The following is a 22,149-nucleotide window of genomic DNA, read 5'->3' as shown; positions in this document are numbered from 1 at the left end:
ACAAGGGGAAGAAAATCTATGCCTCCCTAAGTGGAAAACTCATAGAGCCAGGGATTTGGGGACTCTTAGAGAGGAATAAACTCCCTCTTCTGCAATTCTACCAAAACTCTACTAAACACTAAATATATCAATAGCAAAAGCTATATAACACATCAGATTTGGAGGCAAAGGTTGAACTATAATAATCACAACGAGAAAAGAAGCTTGGACAAGACAACCCCCTGGATGATTTTTTCTGAGCTACTATTATGCTAATCACACTAAGAAACTAAGGTAATAATGCCTATTAGGGATTTTTTCACGTGATTTCTTTATGTGGTTGTCACATAGGACTTTTTTTTACAGTTATTGAAAATATAAAACTACTTACATATCTGTACATAATTCCTCTCTCATAGTTTTCTTGTAAGATTTTGACTATATAAGAATTACAAGACACATTAACTGAAAATGATGTCTTGATGAGGAAAAATTCTTTAGATCCTAGCTTTTTCCAGGATAGAGCAGGGTCAGTTGTAAGGCCCCATTCAGAATTTCTGAGCACAGGTAGTATCCTAGAAGCTACACAGAGCTCTAGGAAACAAATAAGCTGACTGGTTTTGCAGGTGAACACTTGCCATTAGTAACCACCTACTAACTCTCTTAGGAAGAAATCAGACACTGAGAACGTCCTATGCCCAGGCAGGCATTCAGCTTACATAAGGGAATGACCCTAATCACTTATTTTTGCTCACAGAAATACGTTCAATTTCAAAATGAACATGGTGTAGTACAGGAATTCATTAAGCCAGGTAAATTCCCCTCAGAAAACAAGAGACTCAGTAACTACATCTCTGGGACATTATCACAGCTAGAGTTTCTTCTGCTCATGGATGTGAGTCATAAAGAAGGAAAGACCTTAATTTCTTTGCTGTGTGGGAGATAGAAAAACAGGATTGTCTGATGAGCTATGAAAGAGAAGCACAAATTAAATGATTTTTAAACTACCTTAAAAAAAAGTCATTCCATGGGGCCGGCACCATGGCTCACTTGGTTAGTCCTCTGCCTGCGGCGCCAGCATCCCATATCGGCGCCGGATTCTGTCCTGGTTGCCCCTCTTCCAGGCCAGCTCTCTGCTGTGGCCCGGGAGTGCAGTGGAGGATGGCCCAAGTCCTTGGGCCCTGCACTCGCATGGGAGACCAGGAGAAGCACCTGGCTCCTGGCTTCGGATCAGTGCAGCGCCATCTGTAGCGCCCATTTGGGGAGTGAACCAACGGAAGGAAGACCTTTCTCTCTGTCTCTCTCTCTCACTGTCTATAACTCTACCTGTCAAAAAAAAAAAAAAAAAGTCATTCCCGAACAAAAACCAAAATCCTTGATTTAACAACCAACGGTGTCCAAATTACAAGCAATTCAAATATTTCCAATTGGCTGCTGGTTCTCTGCAAAAACAAACAACAAACAAAAAAACCTCTCCTACACTAAATAGCTTTTATCTTTTAATTCCCAATCAGTAAGACACGTCTGCTTGTGGCTCAACCAGCCTATAAACTGAAAGAGCTGGGGAACAGTCTAAACAACCAATGCTGGGTCCAAGGGCTGTGACCTGAGAGAGGTCAAGGGAATGTCTTCCCCAGCAGAAGCGACCACGTGAACAGCTCCTCCTTCTACCAACATGGGTCTGGGGAGGAGGACCTTTGACCCCTCGGTTTTATTCATCATCATAAGCACGAGGATCATCCCCCCTACCCCAAGGCCACCTGACAAATGACCACTTGTCTCCATGCTTCAACACGATGAACAACCGGTTCACCTCCTTGTGTTCCACGTACTGTTTTAACTCACTGGCAAGGTTCACTAGCTTGTGGTCGAGGAGATCCTTCTTGATGCAAATCCGCCATCAGGTCCGTGCGCTCCAGCAGTGGTCAGTGTAAGCCTTGAATCCGGAGGCCCCCGAGGCGGCCTCAGAGGTGATCATGCCCCCTTCACCGCTGCTCATGATGGACAGGGACAGCTGGGTGCTCTGGCTTTGGGACACCTCCATGGTCTGGGAAAGGATGTCACAAACCCGGGGGCTGGGCACTTTTCTCCTTGTCTGTGCCCTGGTGGGTTTCTTTGTCACTTACGTGCTGGTCTCCACTCTCCTTCCATGCTCCAGCAACTCAGGGATTCAGAAACTCCGTGGACTCCTTGAAGTCAGCTCACATTTCAAAGGGTCCTGACTTGCCCAGATGTTCAGAGTTGGAACTGACCCAGTACATGAGATCCCTGAGGGTGTACAATGTGTGTAAGGGGTCTAAATTCACATGCTGAGAAAAACAAAAAATAAAGGATATTTGTATTCAGTTTCTTCACTGCTCAAGTAACTTTCTGTTTGGTAAGGTTTTCCTCACAAAGTTCATTGTTGCACAGCTTTTTGGGAAGGTTCCCATCAAGTATGTGGGACAGAATGCTGACCAGCTGGGTGTCATAGCACAAGGCTGCAGTGATGGTATAAGTGGGGTGACTGTGCTGCATGTATGGCCCCTTGTGTTGTGTGTTTTTCTCTTCCACCCAATTGTAGTAGACAGACAGGGTTGTCACGTCATTGGGGAGGGAAATCCAAGGCCCTGTAATGCTAATGCTGGCATCTCCAACACGGTCATCACAGACCCAGCAGCCTGAGAAGTAGGTGGTCCTCGGTGAGCTTGCTCATGATGCTGGTGGCCATGGCGCTGTCATTCTCGGAGGACACATCTGCAGGGACTCTCATATCCGTGTTTATATCCTCCATTGGAAACATGACAGATGAAAGCTCCAATGTATGGGATGCTTGATGATTTGCCAAATGCTCATAATGACTTCTTAAGTCAGTGGCCTTTTTCTCTACTAGTCACCAAGCTTCTGATTGGGCCTCTGAGTCTTCTTTTTCTCTTGGGGCCACTGTGCTGAACTGTAAAACTTCTGATTTAAGAAGCCCTTCAGGATTTTGCTTCATTTCCTCAGTTCTGTTACATGTTGTTCGTTTCACTAGTTCAGTCCTCACCTTGCACATTGTTTTCCATCTCAACTGATCTGTTATCCATTTACCGTCCATAGATTTTAATATTTCTTTTGGAAATTTCTCTTGTTCACTCTTAAGTCAACTTAACCTTTCCTTCTTGTCAATAAACCTCTACTGGTCACTGCCATCTAAGTAGCTGAAATCACAGCTCTGGACATACTTGGCACAGGTCAGCGTGAGGGTGTGGTGGTGCACAGTGGACATCACTCAACTGCCACATATAGCCCCTCCTTCTTTCTTTTTCGTTTTTTTTTCTTTTCTGTTTTTGTATGTGTGTGTTTCTAACTGGTTATTTCAAAAGTCTCAAAATCAGAAATTCTTTCTTCCACTTGTTCTATTCTGTTGTTAAAACTCACAACTGTATTTTTTTTTCCATTGGTTGAAATTTTCAACTCTAGAATTTCCAATTGGTTCTTTTTAATGATTTCTATTTGTTGAATTTCTCACTTATATCATGCATTATCCTCATTTTCTTTATGTTTTCTGTCTGTATTCTCTTGTATCTCATTGAGTTTCATAAGCAACATTATTTTGCATTGTCTTTCTGTAAGTTTATAGATTTCTTTAAAACAGGATCTGTTTCTGGAGAAGCTTCATATCCTTGCGAAGGGGTCATGTTAACTTGCTTTTTCAGGTTTCCTGTGTCCCTATGTTAATGTACATCTGGTGTAATAGCCCCTTCTTCCTTCTGGAACAGGTTTAACTGGAAATAACTTTCTTAGATGAAATGCAGGGTGTCACTTGGAATTTTGCTTTGCCTTTGTTTCTAGATGAGCCCCGCAGTGTAAACTCTGAGTGATTTCCTTAGCAGTAATCCATGTCAACAATGTCCATGCGTGCCACTGTTGTCTACTCGGCTGCCACTCACAGAAGTAGTAGCATGACTTAGAAGTGGACATGTCCTTCAAAGGTGTGTATCTTCACTGGTTAAAGAGTTGGGTGCCAATCACACTGGGGTTTGTGATAGCTGTGACCATGGTCTGGTGCTGTGGGATAGAGTGCTGTGTCTCTGTCCCATCAGGCAAGCCTGAGTGATTGTGGGGCTTGTGACACCAATAATCATTGCCCTGGGGTTGTGTGATATGGATGGGGCCTGCACCAGGTCCTGCTGATGGGTGTAACTGATGCTGTGATTTATAGAACCGAAAGCCCTGGTGACAGCCCTGAGGCCTGTAAAGGGGTTCTTGTTCCCTTCCTATGGTGTCATTACAGGTTATGTGGGGATTGTATACTGCCATACGTGGATTTTGAGTGGTCGAATGCAAGTAAATTCTTTTCTAGCTCCTGCGGTTAGATTCTTGTGATTCTGAGGAATTTAGTATTCATAGTTGAAATCCTGGAAGTACTGGAGGTGGAGGTGGAGGAGGCAGTGGGGTCTTTACCCAGAGGGTGTAGGGCAAATGGCAGTTATGCCGGGGATTGTGGACTGGCAGCTGCCAGACTGAAGCAGTCGGGCACATAGGGCTCTCTAGATCCTCTAAGCGAGTTCGAGCTACTCTAAGGGTTGTTGTATCAACAGCAATAGGGTCAGAGCTGCAGGTCACAGAGGGAACTTCCCCACAGGGGACGCATGTGTAGTACTGGGGCTTATGCTATGGGAACTCAGCACCTTGTGCTAAGATTTGCAGAGGGTGACTTTCTCAAGTATGGTCCTGTGGAATTGCTTATGGGCTGCTGCTGGTGTCAAGCCCCAAGAAGCTGAGGGCAACTTCCCCAAGTTAAGCAGCATGAGCCGGCCTAGCTCTGGGTCTTCGGCTCAGAAATTTTATAGCTGCAGGATACAGGGGGACTGCTCTCTTTCCTGGAAAGTGCATGAGTATGGCTCTGGAGTTTTTCGTCCCAACGAGCTGCTTGATGGTGTCCAAGACATATAGAATTTAGTAGCCAACAATGTGTTGTGGTTTTGCTTTTTTTTAAGACCTATTTTATTTATTTATTTTATTTATTTATTTTATTTATTTAAGACTTATTTTATTTGAGTTACAGAGAGAGGTAGAGGCAGAAAGAGATAGGTCTTCCATTTCTGGTTCACTCTGCAGATGGCTGCCATGGCCAGAGCTGCACTGATCCAAAGCCAGGAGCCAGGAGCTTCTTCTGGGTCTCCCACATGGATGCAGGCGCCCAAGGACTGTGAGCCATCTTCCGCTGCTTTCCCAGGCCATAGCAGAAGCTGGATGGGAAGTGGAGCAGCCGGGATTAGAACCGGCACTTCAGGCCAGGGCTTTAACCCACTGCTCCAGTGTGCTGGCCTTGTTTTATGTTGAACAAAGCAGGAGGTCTGGCACCAGTCATGTTTCCTGACTGGATTTATGGCATGCGAGTGCTGTGGAATTCTTCTGTAGTTAGCGCTGCCAAGTTGTGGAGGTGGTAGGGGTTGTGATTTTTTCTGTTTACCTTCTTCTGGCAAGATGGCATCTCCCAATCCAGGTTGCTCGGGAAACAGCTGTGGCAGGCTTTGTGTCTCTCTTCTGGCTTTTGAAGTGTCTATGCTGTTTGCCATTGCCATCGTTTCTTTACTAAAATTTTCCCTCAGTCATTCGCCTTCCTTGTTGTTCTCGTTCTTCTCTGTGGCTGAGGTGTGTAGATGTCTTGTGAATTCCCAGAATTACATGTGAGATTTTGTATACTATAATGCATAGCATGAGTTTGTACAAATACTTCATTTTGGAGTGATCCAGTCACTATTTAAAGACACACACAACACACACACACTCACACACACGATATCCATACTCAGTCGTTGTAGCGCATGCTGCCATTCATATTCCGGTGATGACAAAAGCCTCAGATATGAATCCAAGATGATCACAAGTGTAAAGCTTTTAATCTGAGTACTGATGGATTTACATGCAATTAAAGAAAAACATTTACCCCAGTTTATAGATCAGGAGAAGGTGAAAATTAATGCTGGTTCGGAGGAGCTCATTTCTTTATCCATATGCATTAATGAATATTCAATAATTATTCTACTTTACTTGTCCAATAATTGCTCACACGCTAGTAGCGGTGAAATTTACATGATTACAAAGATGAATGTATCTTTCTCTTCTCCAGTCAGTTGCCAAAATAGTTTAACGCAATCATACTCCTGAACAAATCTTTCATTCAGGCCACCAGCAGGAATATAGTGCTGCATACTTATCTATTGGTGTATAATGAAATTTCTTATATTCACTGTTTTCCTGAGCCAAGAACGAGGTGAAAAGGGCAAACTTTGCTGTACATACCTTGATTAAGCTGGGACTGTGGCAGTGGGGGTTGAAAGAAAGAATACAGATGTAACACTGAAGTTAAATGATAGGCTTGGATACTTCTTAGTTGTATGAATTTCAGAAAAACAAATGCCTAATTGTAATCAAGGTATTAATGTAACCTCCTCAATAATTTTTTCCTTGGCTTCATCAGTGAGATTTCAATCACTGTGATAAGACCAATTTGGAAATCATTCGGGTGCATGAAAATGACACATCTTTTCTGAGAAGATAAAATAAAACATTGGAAGGAAAAAAGTGTTGGTTTAGCTTTTTTTTTTTTTTTAAAGATTTTATTTATTTGAAAGACAGTGTTATAGAGAGAGGCAGAGGCAGAGAGAGAGGTCTTCCATCCGATGGTTCACTCCCCAGATGGCTGCAACGGCCGGAGCTGCGCCGATCTGAAGCCAGGAGCTTCTTCTGGGTCTCCCACATGGGCACGGGGCCCAAGGACGTGGACCATTTTCCACTGCTTTTCCAGGCCACAGCAGAGAGCTGGCTCAGAAGAGGAGCAGCAGGGAGTAGAACCGGTGCCCATAGGGGCTGCCGGCGCTTCAGGCCAGAGCTTTACCCTGCTGCGCCACAGCGCTGGCCCCTGGTTTAGCTTTAAAACCTCATTTATGATGTTGTGAGGAAAGAGAAAGAAATAAGGGAGATTAGTTTATTAGAATTGTGCCTTTTATTACATAACTACAATAAAAGTAAATAAAAGATGACTTATTTCAACTACAAGCAACACATTTACTCAGATGAAAATGAAAACCTTCACTTTAGGTTCATGGAACTTCATAGAAAAACTATTTAAAACAGTAGTCCCTTGTCCCCTAACTGTAGAAGTTTTTAGAGCAAACTTTGGATTTTCACTTAAGTTCTCTTCAATGAAGCGTCCAATGAAGAATGCAATCTACTCAGCGCATAGACACCATGGATCCTCACTGATTTTTATTCTTTTACTTCAGCAACTCCTAGGTTTTCTCAGTTTCCATGTCGCCTTTTGTATCAATTGTAACTCATCTTCCAGTTCTGGCCTACCTCAGACATGTTTTTCCATGACTTACATTCTGGTGACTTATGGCCTGTTAACACTTCATTTTCTCCAAAGTCCTGCAACCAAGGTTGTGCCTTGTCCTTACATGCAAATGTAAGCTACATGTCACATAAAACCCACACACTGCCATGTAACTTTAAGGTTTAATTTGCTTCTGTTAACAGGGATCTGATCATGGAGGGTATTCAATGACAAACAGAGTCAGAAGTTTGAATTTTTACTATGTGGGCAGAAGTTGAACAGCTTCTGTAGAAGGAAATAATGTGCTGTACTTAATGCTTTAAGAAATGATGGAACTGGAGATCATTATGCTGAGTTAAATAAGTCATAGCCAAAAAGACAAACAGCACATTTTTCTCTTGCTTGTGGAAGTTAATATACATACTAAGTACAAAAATTGTGTAGATATCATATTATTTGGTATATAGTTATAAATATTTCTTCACTGAATCATACCACATAAATGACAATATGCTGTTCTTTCCCATGTTAGGATCATTGTCGTGAGTCACTCACTCTGATATTAATATATCTGTGTTCGAGAAAAAATAGTATATATGTGTAAGTATATAATGTCTACACTCGAAGTGAATATGGCAAAATGTTTTTAAAAAGTGTGAAATAATCAATTAAAAAAGGGAACAAGATAAATAAGCAGCCCCCAAGAAAATTCTTCTATCAGTGTATACTATGGATGGCTTAAATGATATATTGTATTCAAAACACGATGCTAAGAGCTGAAGATATATAACGTATGTTTATAGTTACTACACTATGTTAGAATGATTTAAGACAGTCAGTTTTCAAATATCAGTTAAGTGAATTAGAAAGGTTTACAGTGTAAGAATTAGCAAATATTTCCAAACTACTTTTTTTCTGAGACATACAGAATTCTACTTTGATTTGAAACAGATTTTAAACAAGGCAAAACAAAATATTTATTAAAGACCATCCATGTACCTGTCACTCACTTTTTCTTTTTTCTAAATTTTAAGATATGCAAATTTCATGAATATCATGTATATCATGTACACAGATTTAGGAGCATAGTGGTACTTCCCACCCTACCTTCCCTCCTGCCCACACTCCCACCCTTCCTACTCCTTCCTCTACTATTCCTTCTCAATTTTTACAATGGCCTACTTTTAAAAAAAGATTTTTTGATTTATTTTAGTTGAATGGCAGAGTTACAGAGAGAGTGAGAAATAGAGAACTTCCATCTACTGATTCACTCCCCAAATGGCTACAACGGCTAATGCCAGGAGCTTCTTCTGGGTCTCCCATATAGATGCAAGGGCTCAAGCACCTGGACCATCGTCCACTGTTCTCCTGGGAGCATTAGCAGAGAGCCGGTTCAGAAGTGGAGTATCTGGGACTCAAACTGCTGCCCATATGGGATGTCAGCACTGCAAGCAGGTGCTTTACCTGCTACACCACAGCGCCAGCCCCCACAATGATCTACTTTCAGTTTACTTTATACTCATAAGATTAACCCTACGCTAAGAAAAGAGCTCAACAAATAGTAAGAAGATAAAAAACACTGTTCCTCAACAGTAGAGACAAGGGATCCAAATAATCATTGAATCTCAAAACATCAATTTCACTCATACACATTACATTTTTGGTACTCTGTTAGTTACCTTGGATCAGGGAAAATACATGGTATTTGTCTTTTTGTGACCGGCTTATTTCACTAAGTATAATGGTTTCCAGTTGCAGTCATTTTGTTGCAAAGACTTCATTTTTTTTTACTATTGAATAATATTCCATAGTGAATATATATATATATGTATATATATATACCTTAATTTCTTTATCCAGTCATTGTCGATGGGCATCTGGGTTGATTCCATATCTTAGCTATTGTGAATTGAGCTGTAATAAACATGGGGATACAGATAATTCATATTCTGCTTTAATTTTCCTTGGGTAAATTCGCAGGAGTGGGATTGCTGGGTCATATGGTATATCTACTTTCAGCTTTCTGAGGTATCTCCATACTGTCTCCCACAATGGCTATACTAGTTAGCATTTCCACCAGTGGTAGATTAGGGTACCTTTTGCCCCACAATCCCCCCAGCATTTATTGTTTGTTGATTTCTATATGAGAGCCATTCTAACTGGGGTAAAGTGATAACTCATTGTGGTTTTGATTTGCATTTCCCTGATATCTAGTGATCCTGACCATTTTTTGTGTCTGTTGGCCATTTGAATTTCCTCTTTTGAAAAATGCCTGTTCAAGTCCTTTGATTATTCAGTTTTTCAAATATTAATATGTGGCATTTTTAAGGATATATTTAGAAATTAAACAATACACACTCAACTGAAGCTACCTATAGAACTTGCCACAAGTGCATTAACTCTTTTCTCCAGATATATCTTTTGCCCTTATTTGTAGGATCATCATTCACATCAATGTTTTCATGATATTAATTATGTATATGCTTATTCTTAAGCTAAGTAGAGAGTATTGACTTACAACTATTCAATTTGTATACTTGATATTATATATCCTATTCCTTCTGAAATTTGTTTTAATGCAACAGCTGTTTGTTGAAATTTGTGGTATTTCTACACACCAACTCCTACAAATTAGTATATATACACAAACAAGGTTATTTTTGTATTATGTATTTTAACTGTTAACCACTGAAATGCTACTGAGTTTCTATAGAGTTGATCTTGTGTAGACCAATCTTGCTGAACCAATTATCACTTTTGTTCATTGGTTCTTTTCATATTTTAGATAGAAAAACTTCTTGAACAAACAAAGAAAATGTATTCTCTTTGCAAGGAAAAGTGATGAACTGTCACTTTTAGATGCATGAGAGAAACCTGTTCTCATTTCTAACATTTATGGAAATATTTCAAATTCTCACCATGCAATATAATAATACTAATCTCAAAAAATAATAAAAATATAAGCTAAATTATTGCAATTTCCCACAAAATATATTTTCCTAAGATTTATTTTATTTATTTGAAATACAGAGTTACAAAGAGAGGTAGAAACAGAGGGAGAGGTCTTCTGTCTGCTGGTTCACTTCCCAAATGACCACGATGGCTGGAGCTGAGCTGATCTGAAGCCAGGAGACAGGAGCTGCTTCTGGGTCTCCCACATGGGTACAGGGGCCCAAAGACATGGGCCATCCTCCACTGCTTTCTCAGGCAATTAGCAGAGAGCTGGATTGGAAGTGGAGCAGCCAGGACTTCAACCATCACCTGTATAGGTTGCCAGTGCTGCAGGTCAGGGCCTTAACCTATTGTGCCACAGCACTGGCCCCACCCACAACATATTTCAAGCATTTTACATGCATCAACTTATGTACCTTTTCATTAACCTTCAAGAACAGATACTATTTTTGAAGTAAAAAGGAGATATATAATATGTTGAAGTCATATATAGCTTTTTAGAGGCAGAGACAGAATTCCATCCACAGTGGTCTGGCTTCACAGTCTATCCTCTCAGTCGGTATACCTGTTGTATTGATTTGGTAGGTATTCTTTGTTATACAAATGTCATATTCCCAGTTTATAGGAGATTGTTTTATAAATTAGTGTTAAATTTTATCAAGTTTTGCATCTATAGAATTTAATCATGCTTTTCTCCTACAATTTACTAATGTTCTTTCTTTTCTTTCATGATTTTTTAAAGATTTATTTGTTTATTTGAAAGAGTTACACAGAAAGAGAAGGAGAGGCAGAGAGAGAGAGAAAGAGAGAGGTCTTCCATCTGCTGGTTCACTCCCCAGTGGACCGCAATGGCCAGAGCTGCGCCGATCCGAAACCAGGAGCCTCTTCCAGGTCTCTCATGCATGTGCAGGGGAGGGGATCAAAGACTGGGGCCATCTTCTACTGTTTTCCCAGGCCATAGTAGAGAGCTGGATGGGAAATGCAGCAGCTGGGACTCGAACCGGTGCCCATATGGGATGCTGGCACTGCAGGCAGCAGCTTCATCCAGTGTGCCACAGCACCGGACCCTCTTGCATGATTTTTAAAAATTTTATTTATTTGAGATGTATAGCTACAAACAGAGAGAGGAAGAGACAGAGAGAAAGGTCTTCCATCCAATGGTTTGCTCCCCAGATGGCTGCAACAGCTGAATCTGGGCTGATCTGTACACGCAGGTCTCTCATGATTTTCTGATGATGAACCATTTATTACACTCCTGGAATAGAAACTATTTCATCCTTATGTAATATAGTTCATTCTTACTTAATATACTGCTAGATTTGATTATCTATGAGAGTGCTTAGAATTACTATACCTCTGTTTATGATACTGTTCCAATATTATGCATTCTTTACTATCCTTTTTTGAATTTATTATAAGAGACAAGCTAGTCTCATTAACTAATTCAGATTCCCTTTCTTATTGTTTCTTTTGTGAAATAGTTTTTGTAAGACACAGATTATCTATTCTTTGTATGGTTGATAAAAATTACCTCTGGAACTATCTGAAATTGTTTTTTTGGGCATTTTGATTTCCAATTTATTTTAATTGATACTATTAGTTAAATTGGATATTTTATTTCTTTCCATAAAAGTTTATAATTTACATTTGCTAAGAAATATATCTCTTTTCCATCTACTGGTTCACCCCTAGATTCCTACAATAGCCTGAGTTTAGCCAGGCTGAAGCCAGGGGTATTGAACTCAATCTAGGTCTTCCACATGGGTGTCAGGCATACAAGTACTTGAGCCATTTGCTGCCTGCAAGGGTGTCCATTACTAGAAAACTGCAACTGGTGCCAGGACTCAAACCCAGGAAATGCTATATGAGATATGGCTATCCCAAGTGAAGTCTTTAACTACTGTGCCAAATGCACACATTTTGATTTTGTTCTATAATTAGATGACCTAATTTTGGGGGTACTTTTGATTGCCTAAGTATTGGCTGAAAGGGATTTGTGTTTCCTGCATTCCTTAGTAAGTTTTAGGGATGTAGTACTTGTGAAATCTTCTCTATTTCAATTTAAGTTAAAAAAAATCCTCTAAACTTACATATATACTGATTTCACTTAGAAATCATTTTAATGGTATGTTCTTGTTATTTTGTAATTATAATTACCTGCAGTGAGCATTTATATCTTTTAGGATGTTGCTTTCTCCAAGGATATTGGGTATAATGAGCTGCCATTTTGGGCTTCAGTTTTGTGCTACTACTTTTGATAGAGCTTATTTGAAACAGATTGTCAGTAAGGAAAACATAGACTTTGAAAAAATAAGAAATAGATCTCTTTAATCTCTGTAATTTGTTATATCAGCATTTGGTTGGCTGGCATTTGATATATCTTTTACTTTTAGTCCTTTTACTTTTAGTGCTTTTCAATAACTTTGTTTAATTTAGAGCCCTTCTAAGCAGCATGCATCTAGGTTTAGGGTTTAAAACCAATCTGAAATTCTCTGTTATTTAATAATACTGTCAGTCTGTTCATGTATATTGTACACACTGATGTATTTGGATTTATTTCAGCTATCTCAAATCTGTCTTTTGTGCATAATGACTATTTTCTTATTATGTTTTCTTCTTCCCTGAGTCCCTTAGATAAACTAAATTATCAAAGTCCCAGGCCACTTTTTGTTTAAGCTAATTTGGAAGCTACATATGGTATTTTAATTCTTCACTCATTATGATTTTCAAAAAGTTTTATTTTGAGTTAATTGTAGAATCACATGCAGTTGTTAGAAATAATATAGTGAGATCTTCCTATTCTTTTTAGTTTTCTCCAATAGCAACATCTTACAAAGCTGTTTTATAATATAACAAGTAGGATTCACATTGATAAAACCTATTAATATCATTTAGATTTCACCAGTTTGCATGCATTCATTTGTATGAGTGTTATTTTGTCATGATATAGAGCAGTTCCAGCAACTCAAGGATTCCTTTGTGTTGCTCTTTTCTAATCATATCCAGTTCTTTCCCTTCTACCACTACTCCTTCTTTAACTTCCATAACCACTAATCTGTTCCCTATTTCTATAATTTTGTTATTTCAAGAATGTCACATAAGTGAAATCATGTAGTTTAACACCTTCAGACTTCCTTGAAGAATCATACTAATTGTGGCGTGTATCAATGGTTCATTCCTGTTACTCCATGGAATTAATGCATCACAATTGGTTTAATCATTTACTCATTGAAGGGCATCTGTGTTGAACATCATTTGCTAGTTTCTACATGATATACATGTGCCTCCATTTACCAGGGGAATGGTTTGGTCTGTCTGGGCTCTGGTGTTGCCCCCATCACTCATAGGCAGATCTTGCCTAGCACTGTTAGTGGAGTGTAGTAATGAGTGGCTTGGTTCTTTCAGGCCCTGCTGGTGACGCTGCTGATGGCAGATTGAGTTGCCATTGTAACTGAGTACGGTCTCCCTGCTAAATCTCTGCTGGGCTTTCTTGATTCCATGGCTAAAGCAATCAGGCTTTTGTATTTCTCCTTCCTCCCTTCCTCCCTTCCTCCCTTCCTCCCTTCCTCCCTTCCTCCCTTCCTCCCTCCCTCCCTCCCTTCCTTCCTTCCTTCCTTCCTTCCTTCCTTCCTTCCTTCCTTCCTCCCTCCCTCCCTTCCTTCCTTCCTTCCTTCCTTCCTGTATATATACCTGTGTTTTTCAACTGCTCCAGGCTGTTGGGCACTTAAGGCAGGCAAAAAGAAAAGTAGAATAAAGTAGAATGTTCCTTGTGCATCTTCTTCAACCCCTGTGATCACTACCCTATTTACCTCCCTCTTTCACATTTCAGTCTTTTACTGCTTCTCATTGAATTGTTTCTAGGATATTTAGTTGTCTTTAGGAGGTACTTGGAAGGAAAAGTTGATTAACATCCACTGGAAGCCGTTATCATTAGCAATAAAACATATATTTAAATATATTTTTATATCATCAAAATCTTTAGGGTTTTCTGCCTTCTCCCTTGGTAATATGGACCCCAGGACATGTTGATAGCAATGGATAGCTTGAATCCTATAGTTTTCCTCCATGAAGTCCCACAGATATCACAGTCATTTTTATGCTAAATTTAATATTATCAATTTTTGTACTCACTAATGCTTTGTATCTCTTATTCTTTCTCTGTATTGACCTTTCCTATTGAAAGTAAATTTCATATTTTAGTAAGGATCATCCATTAGTGAACTCTTAATTTTTATGGGACTAAAAATCTATTTTTCCTTCAGTGTTGAAAGACATTTCAGCTAGAACCATAATTGTAGTTTGCTACTTGTTTTCTCTATTTTTAGACTTTCTTTTTGATTAAGAAATGTTTTTTAAGTTAATTTCTATTCAGTTTGTAGGTAATATCTGTATTTTTTCCTATTAGCATGTACTGCCTTTTCTATATAATATGGCCAAATGTATGTTTATTTTCATTTATGTTATTTGTTTAAGTAATTCTGTCTTTGTTCAGCTCTGGAAAATTTGTGTTTTTTTCTAATATGCTCCACTTTATTCTTCAGTCTTTCTATTGAGTAGGTTATATTGTTTAAAATATTTCGATGTATATTTCATGTCTCATAACTGCGATCTTAAAATTTTTTATATTTTGAATTAGCTTGAGTAACAGAAAATTGTGAAGCTAGTGCAGAGTTCCCTTAGCTTAGAATCAGTTTCCTCTATTAATATCCATACTTTATTCAGATTCTTTCAATTTTTTTAACTAATGTTTGCTATTTCCTGACCCAGGATCCCATCCAGAATGCTGTATTGCATTTGCTTGTCATGTTTCATTTTGCCACTCTTGGCTAAAGCAGCCCCTCAGATTTTCCTACTTTCAGGTGACCAGGATAGATTAAAGAAGTTCTAGAGGTATGTTATAAAATGGCCCTAGATTGACCTTTAACTGGTGCTTTTCTTATGATTAGACTGATTTTATAATATTTGGTGTGGAACACCACATGGATAAAAAACCACTCTCATCACACTATGTAGAAGGCATACACTATGATTTATCACTGTTGGTGTTACCTCAGAAGTAATGTTTGCTAGATTTTTCTACTGTAGAGTTACTCTTTTATGCTATTCTATCTATACAGTCCTTTCGGAAGGGAATCCACTATGCATAGCTCATATTTAAAGACAAGGGAGCTGTCTTCTACTTTCTTCAGGGAGGAATGCATCATTCAATTATTTGTATTTCTTCTTTATTGGACATTTGCTGTTATTTATTTACTTATGTATTCAGATCAGTATAGTCTCTTAAATGAATACTTATTTTATAATTTTGGTTATAATCCAATTCATCTTTATTTTGTTGCTCAAACTTTGGCCATTGAGGACACCTTCACTGGAATCTTCTGTGTCTTTGTCTTACCTTCATCTTCTTTTTACCTAGCTCTTTCTATCTAGCATTGCAAGATGCATGAAAATATGAGGAATCTTTAAAAGTTCGTGGAAGAATACATATTTTGTATTTTCTACAGCCAAATGAACATATCCGTTAATTAATATTTCCACACAAACTTTTTTAATATTCGTTATATTTTATTTGAAAAGCACACAGAGAGAAAAACAGAGAGAGGCAGAATGATGGAGAGGGATCTCTCATTTAATGGTTCACTTCCCAGATGTCTGCAACAACCAGTGTTGGGCCATGCCGAAGCCAGTAGCTGAGAGCTCAATCTAAGTCTCTCAGATGGGTGGCAGAGACTAAGTACTTGAGCCACTGCTTGCTGCTTCCAAGGATGTACATTAGCAGGAAGCTGGAATCAGGAGTGGAGCCAGAAAATGAATCCAGGCACTTGTATATAGGATACGAACATCTCAGTGACGTCATTACCTCTGCACCAAATGCTCATTCCTTAAACAAATTTTTGAAATACCCTCACGTATGTGTGTGCACTTAACATGTATAAACACATATCTATTAATAGTTTAATATGTAACAATACGTAGCTATTTGCATCTATATTAAGCTAAACTTGAGTTCATACTGATATTTTCTTTTTTTTTTAAGATTTATTTATTTATTTGAAAGGCAGAGTTACAGAGAGGCAGAGGCAGAGAGAGAGAGAGAGGTCTTCCATCTGCTGGTTCACTCCCCAGATGGCCACCAAGGCCAGAGCTGTGCCGATCCGAAGCCAGCAGCCAGGAGCTTTCTCCAGGTCTCCCATGCTGGTGCAAGGGCTGAAGGATTTGGCCATGATGTACTGCTTTCCCAGGCTATAGTAGAGAGCTGGATCAGAAGTGGAGCAGCCGGGACTCGAACTGGTGCCCATATGGGATGCCTGCACTGCAGGTGGCAGCTTTGCCCGCTACGCCACAACGCTGGTCTCCAAAGTTTTCAATTCTAATCTGTCACCACGTGAATATGTGTTGCCTCCACTTGCTGCTTACATGCTGTCTCCTACTTCAAAAGCCAGAAACTTGGCTCCTATCATCTTAATGACCCAATTCCATTATATATGTACTGCAGTACTAGAATTATTGAAACTTCTCTGTAAGGGGAACCACTTTGTTTACTAGAGTATAGTGCATATCTACAGTTTCTTTTACTTCTTGTTTCACAGACTGCGCTTACTTCTAAAGTTAAGGGTCGGCTGACACTGCGGCTCCCTAGGCTAATCCTCCGCCTTGTGGCGCTGGCACACCGGGTTCTAGTCCCAGTCGGGGCACCGGATTCTGTCCCAGTTGCCCCTCTTCCAGACCAGCTCTCTGCTGTGGCCAGGGAGTGCAGTGGAGGATGGCCCGAGTACTTGGGCCCTGCAACCCATGGGAGACCAGGAGAAGCACCTGGCTCCTGCCATCGGATCAGCGCGGTGCGCCGGCCGCAGCACGCCGGCCGCAGCGGCCATTGGAGGGTGAACCAACGGCAAAGGAAGACCTTTCTCTCTGTCTCTCTCTCTCTCACTGTCCACTCTGCCTGTCAAAAAATATAAATAAATAAATAAAAATAAAGTTAAGGGTCAGCATTTTCCATGCACCATTTTCAGTGAGGTTGTTTCATATATGTAACACAGTTAGTTTGTTTTATTACATTCTTGGCTCCATCCTGGGATTCCTTTGACCTCTGAAATAATTTGTTTTTAAATTAGCATCCAGCTTTAATTCTTCTAGGTGACTCTGTGTGCCATATGCATAAGAGATGAGGCTCCTTCTAATCAGACATAAACATGCTTTCAATTTACCACTTTACATAATCCATTATTATTTTTAAACTTTTGTTTAATAAATATAAATTTCAAAAGTACAACTTGTGGATTATAGTGGTTTCTCCCCACCCCGGTAACCTCCCTCCCACCTGCAAACCATCCCATCTCCTACTCCCTCTCCCATCCCATTCTTCATTAAGATTCATTTTCAGTTATTTTTATATACAGAAGATCAACTTAGTATATACTAAGTAAAGAATTCAACAGACTGCACCCAGAAAAACACACAAAGTATAGAGTACTTTTTAAACACTAGTTTTACCATTAATTCTCATAGTAAAACACATTAAGGACAGAGATCCTACATAGGGAGTAAGTGCACAGTGACTCCTGTTGTTGATTTGACAATTTACACTCTTAACATAATCCATTATTAAAAACACGCATAGTATAAGTGGTACTGAAATTATTTAGGGGCCAGTGCTGCGGCACAGCAGGTTAAGCTGCTGCCTGAGAAAGCAGCATCCCTTCTGGGTCCTGGTTTGAGCCCTGGCTGCTCCACTTCTGATCCAATTCCTTACTAATGCACCTGGCAAAGCAGCAGAAGATGGCCCAAGTGCTTGAGCCCCTGCGTCCATGTGGGAGACCTGGAAGAAGGCCCTGGCTCTTGGCATTGAACCACTCCAGCTCCAGCTGTTGTGGCCATTTAGCGAGTGAACCAACAGATGGAAGATCTCTCACTTCCTCTCTCTCTCAGTCTCTCCCTCCCTCACTCTCTCTCTGTAAATCTGCCTTTAAAAAGTAATTAAATCTTTTTTTAAAAAGGAAATTATTTAAATTCCCATGTGGTTCATAATTGATAATGGCAGTCCATATTCTCTTCACAGAACTTACACTTTAAGGCAATAATGTTGTTATTGTTTCAGTTACACAATGTTTTGGTAAATTCAGAAGAAAGAAGTTAGTCAACAAAAAAGACGTATGTGTCTTGCAATTTTATCACTTTCAGTCCTCAATTAAGTGTAGTGCGATATTTAAAAAGAATAATTAACATATTTTAATAAAATATGTAATACTTCAAATGTTGTATTCTTGATTTTTATTGATAACAAATACTGTACATAAGTTTTAAAACATTTGACATATATAACAAATTTCTCTTAGAATTTTTTAAGAAAAAAAACAAAAGGTTGGTATCACTTCAGTACTGGATGCTCTTTTATTGGTTGAGAGGGATTTCCAATCTAAAACAAAAGTTTAATCACAATTGTGTTAGCCCTTGATATATTTGTAAGTTTTTCTTTGCAATGTATATTATTTTCCATTTCTACTTTTTAAATATCTTAAACTGTTTCTTAAAAAATCTTCTCGCCAAAACATTGCACACATGAAGGTTGACTCTGTGTTAGAAATTTCGATGGGCTTCCACGCATGCCTAGTGGCATGCATCCACCATCATATCATCATGCAGAATAGTCTCACTGTTTCAAAAACCTCCGTGATTTCATTTATTCAACCTTCTCCGGTTTCCCTTCAAACTCCTGCAAGGCAGTGATCTTTTTACTATCTTTAGATCTTTTTACTTTTTCCCGTATGTTATCTATAACGAGAATCATACAGTATAAAGCATTTCAACCTGTCTACTTTCTCTTAATAATATACATTTAAGATTAATATTTTGGGAAGAGTGCCATAAGTACAGAGGAACAAGCACATTAGTGCACTTAGGCACCTCCTGATTCACCTGAAACCCCACAGAGCACAATGGCAACACTTAAGACTGAAATTACTAGAAACTCCCATAAAGTGAAGGAGGAAAAAGGAACCAGAAAGGTTCTCAGCCTTATATTTATGTCCCACGAAACTTTCTATTACATCTCCATCATCTTCCTGAGACTGATGTGCTTGTCCTAGGCCCCTGTAGTGGGCAGCTCCAGCGATGGCAGACTGTCCACAACATCCTGGGAGCTCTCTGCCTCTTGCCAGAGTGTTGACAGTTTCGGACCATGACAAGCCCCAGCTAGGTAGATAACGGAAGTCCTGGTGGGTTGGCCTGATGAGTCCCTGCATGGCATAGACCTGGAGCACCAGCTCAGGGAATCCTTTCTTACCCACTAGAGCTGCCCCTCGCAGTGGTGCCTGGCTCCACAAACACTTCCAGGAAGATGAGGGAAACTAGGTGAGAGTCTTACAGCTGGTGCCTGGCCTCGCCCGGCACATGGTCCTGCAATCAGACTAATACACGGACCAGAAAAGGGGTTTGGACAATGACTATTGAGTTGGGGCCTAGGGGTATGATCTGTACGTGCTACTTCCTTGAGGCTACAAAGAGCCCTAAGGTTGTAGACAAGGCTTTCGGCCTTGGACCTCCAGCATAGCAGGTGTCAGGAGAGGTTTGGGCCATCGCTGTGCTGGTGTGTACCTCTAAGGCTTGCTCAGGCACAAAGAGCCCTATCTCCTCTGTTACCTGCAGTGCAGGAACTTTGATAACGAATGGTGTTTGCCTAGAGAGTTACTGTGACTTTGGCTGCCCTATTTCACCCCACGTGACCCAGCCACCACTCTCTCTTCACCAAAAGAAAGAACATAGCTCCTTTCAAACACCTCCTACCCACCCTGTTTCCCTCCCCACCGCACCTGTTGTCTTTTAAACACTCTGCAACCCAGTGCCTGGTATTGCAAGTAGTAGCATCCCAGCCCTAAGCACTAAAGTCCCACACACATATCCTGGAATGACTGAGATGGAAGAACCCCAGCCTCTGACACTGGGAACCAAGAACATAAAGCTCCTTACCATCTTCTGCTTCTATGAGCAACCCCAAGGCCTCAGCATTCACAAGTGTACCATAAATGTCCAAAACACCCACTGCTGCACTACCTATGACAGAATAGACCTTCTTCTACACTACAGGGCATAGACTGCTGAAGGTGGGAAAAATCAGCCCTAACACATGGACTCCACAGTGAAATATACATCTGCTCAGTAGATGGGTGCTTCCAAGTTTCTACAAGGTCTTAGGCTTTCAGACCTATTCATCACCACTATTCCAAGAAACCATGAGATCCTGTGGGCTACTCCAGGGTGCTTCATGCCAAAAGAAAAGAAACAAAGACATCATTCTGAAGCTGCCTAGGAGTCCCCAGCCACCAGTCATTTCATGAGCAGACAAATGATATCCTTATCAATTTGCAGATTGTAAGGGTTTTGTAATAATGGGCCTGGAAACAGAACATGAACAATATTTCACAAAATCTATAATAAGGCAAATTAATGGATTTCAGTTCTTTTTGCAATATTGTTCTACCATAGAGAATGTAAGCTTTCTTTTTTTTATTTGACAGAGTTAGACAGTGAGAGAGAGAGACAGAGAGAAAAGTCTTCCCTCCATTGGCTCACTCCCCAGATTGCCACTACTGCTGGCGCTGCGCCAATCTGAAGCCAGGCGCCAGGTGCCCCCTCCCGGTCTCCCGTGCAGGTGCAGGCGCCCAAGCACCTGGACCATCCTCCACTGCCCTCCTGGGCCACAGCAGAGAGCTGGACTAGAAGAGCAACAGGGACTAGAACCCGGCGCCCATATGGGATGCCGGCGCCGCAGGCAGAGGATTAACCAAGAGAGACACAGCGCCGGCCCGAATGTAAGCTTTCAAAGAACTCCACTAGCCAATTGGTCAATAGAGGGCCTACTCCCTTCCCTCCCATTATCTCATCCTTGGAGCAGAAATGACCATTCTCAGCTGGGTGTGGGTTTGATTCAGAATTTCTTTCTTTTTTGGAATATTTATTTACTTATTTGAAAGGGATGGAGAGAGAATGAGAGAGAGAGAGAGAGAGAGAGAGAGAGAGATCTTCCATCTGTTGGTTAACTCCCCAAATTGCTGTAATGGTAAGGGCTGGGCCAGACTAAAGCCAGGAGCCAGGAGCTTCTTCCTGGTCTCCCATGTGGGTGCAGGGGCCCAAGGACTTGAATCATCTTCCACTACTTTCCCAGGCCATCAGCAGAGAGCTGCATCAGAAGAGGAGCAGCCAGGACTCAAACCAGTACCCATATGGGATGCCAGCATTGCAGGCAGTGGCTTACCTGCTATGCCACATGCTGTTACCATGGTTCAGAATTTTTGATGTGCATTCCATCCCAGGCAGAGGGACACAGCTAGAACTCATTGAGGTGGGTAATCTATACACACGTTAGGAACTGCTGGCACAGGTACAGGCATATTTGGTAAGAAGTTATGCATCACAATTCTAGGCTCAGAGGCCCACCCCTCAAGGAAACCTCTAGAAGGCAGTTTTGTCAGGCTACCAAGGACAACACAGCAGGGTTGCCCATGAGTGTGCTACTGTTGTTGTCTATGGGAAAAATATATAATGACTGGAATATCTTTATTTCAGAATGAAGAAAAATATGCTAATCCTACTGTTAGTTACATGGAAGTTTGGCTTCAGCACTTCCTGTTTGGCTAGAAATTTTCAGTGATGTAGACAAATAATTGGGAAATCATAAGTGTAAGTTTGTGGACGCTTAATGAAATTGATTTACCACTAGGGCTGTGGGTTCAGAATCCTTTCAAATCACACCCTGACTGAAGTCAGGCATATTTTTTCCCAGTTATCTAATCAAACACCCTCCTGTTATCCATGTGCAGTTATCTAATCAAGCTGGTTTAGGTACTGTCCAGAGGAGATTTGGCCCCAGTGCTTAAGGTAATCAACAAGGGCACTTGCTGGATGGGTCTCATCCAGTC

The 22,149-nt window shown here is 40.5% G+C and overlaps 1 pseudogene; it reads right to left on the bottom strand.

Annotated features, from left to right (window-relative positions):
- Positions 1-1,879: 1,879 nt before the first annotated feature.
- Positions 1,880-19,476, bottom strand: LOC100359169 (beclin 1-associated autophagy-related key regulator pseudogene; annotated as a pseudogene).
- Between the last annotated feature and the right edge of the window lie 2,673 nt (positions 19,477-22,149).

The sequence above is a fragment of the Oryctolagus cuniculus genome, chromosome X, assembly GCF_051225735.1.
Source record: "Oryctolagus cuniculus isolate XC-2025 breed Fujian yellow rabbit chromosome X, ASM5122573v1, whole genome shotgun sequence".
Lineage (NCBI taxonomy): Eukaryota > Metazoa > Chordata > Mammalia > Lagomorpha > Leporidae > Oryctolagus > Oryctolagus cuniculus.
The sequence above is the reverse complement of the archived record's forward strand: the minus strand, read 5'-3'. Positions and strand labels throughout refer to the sequence as shown.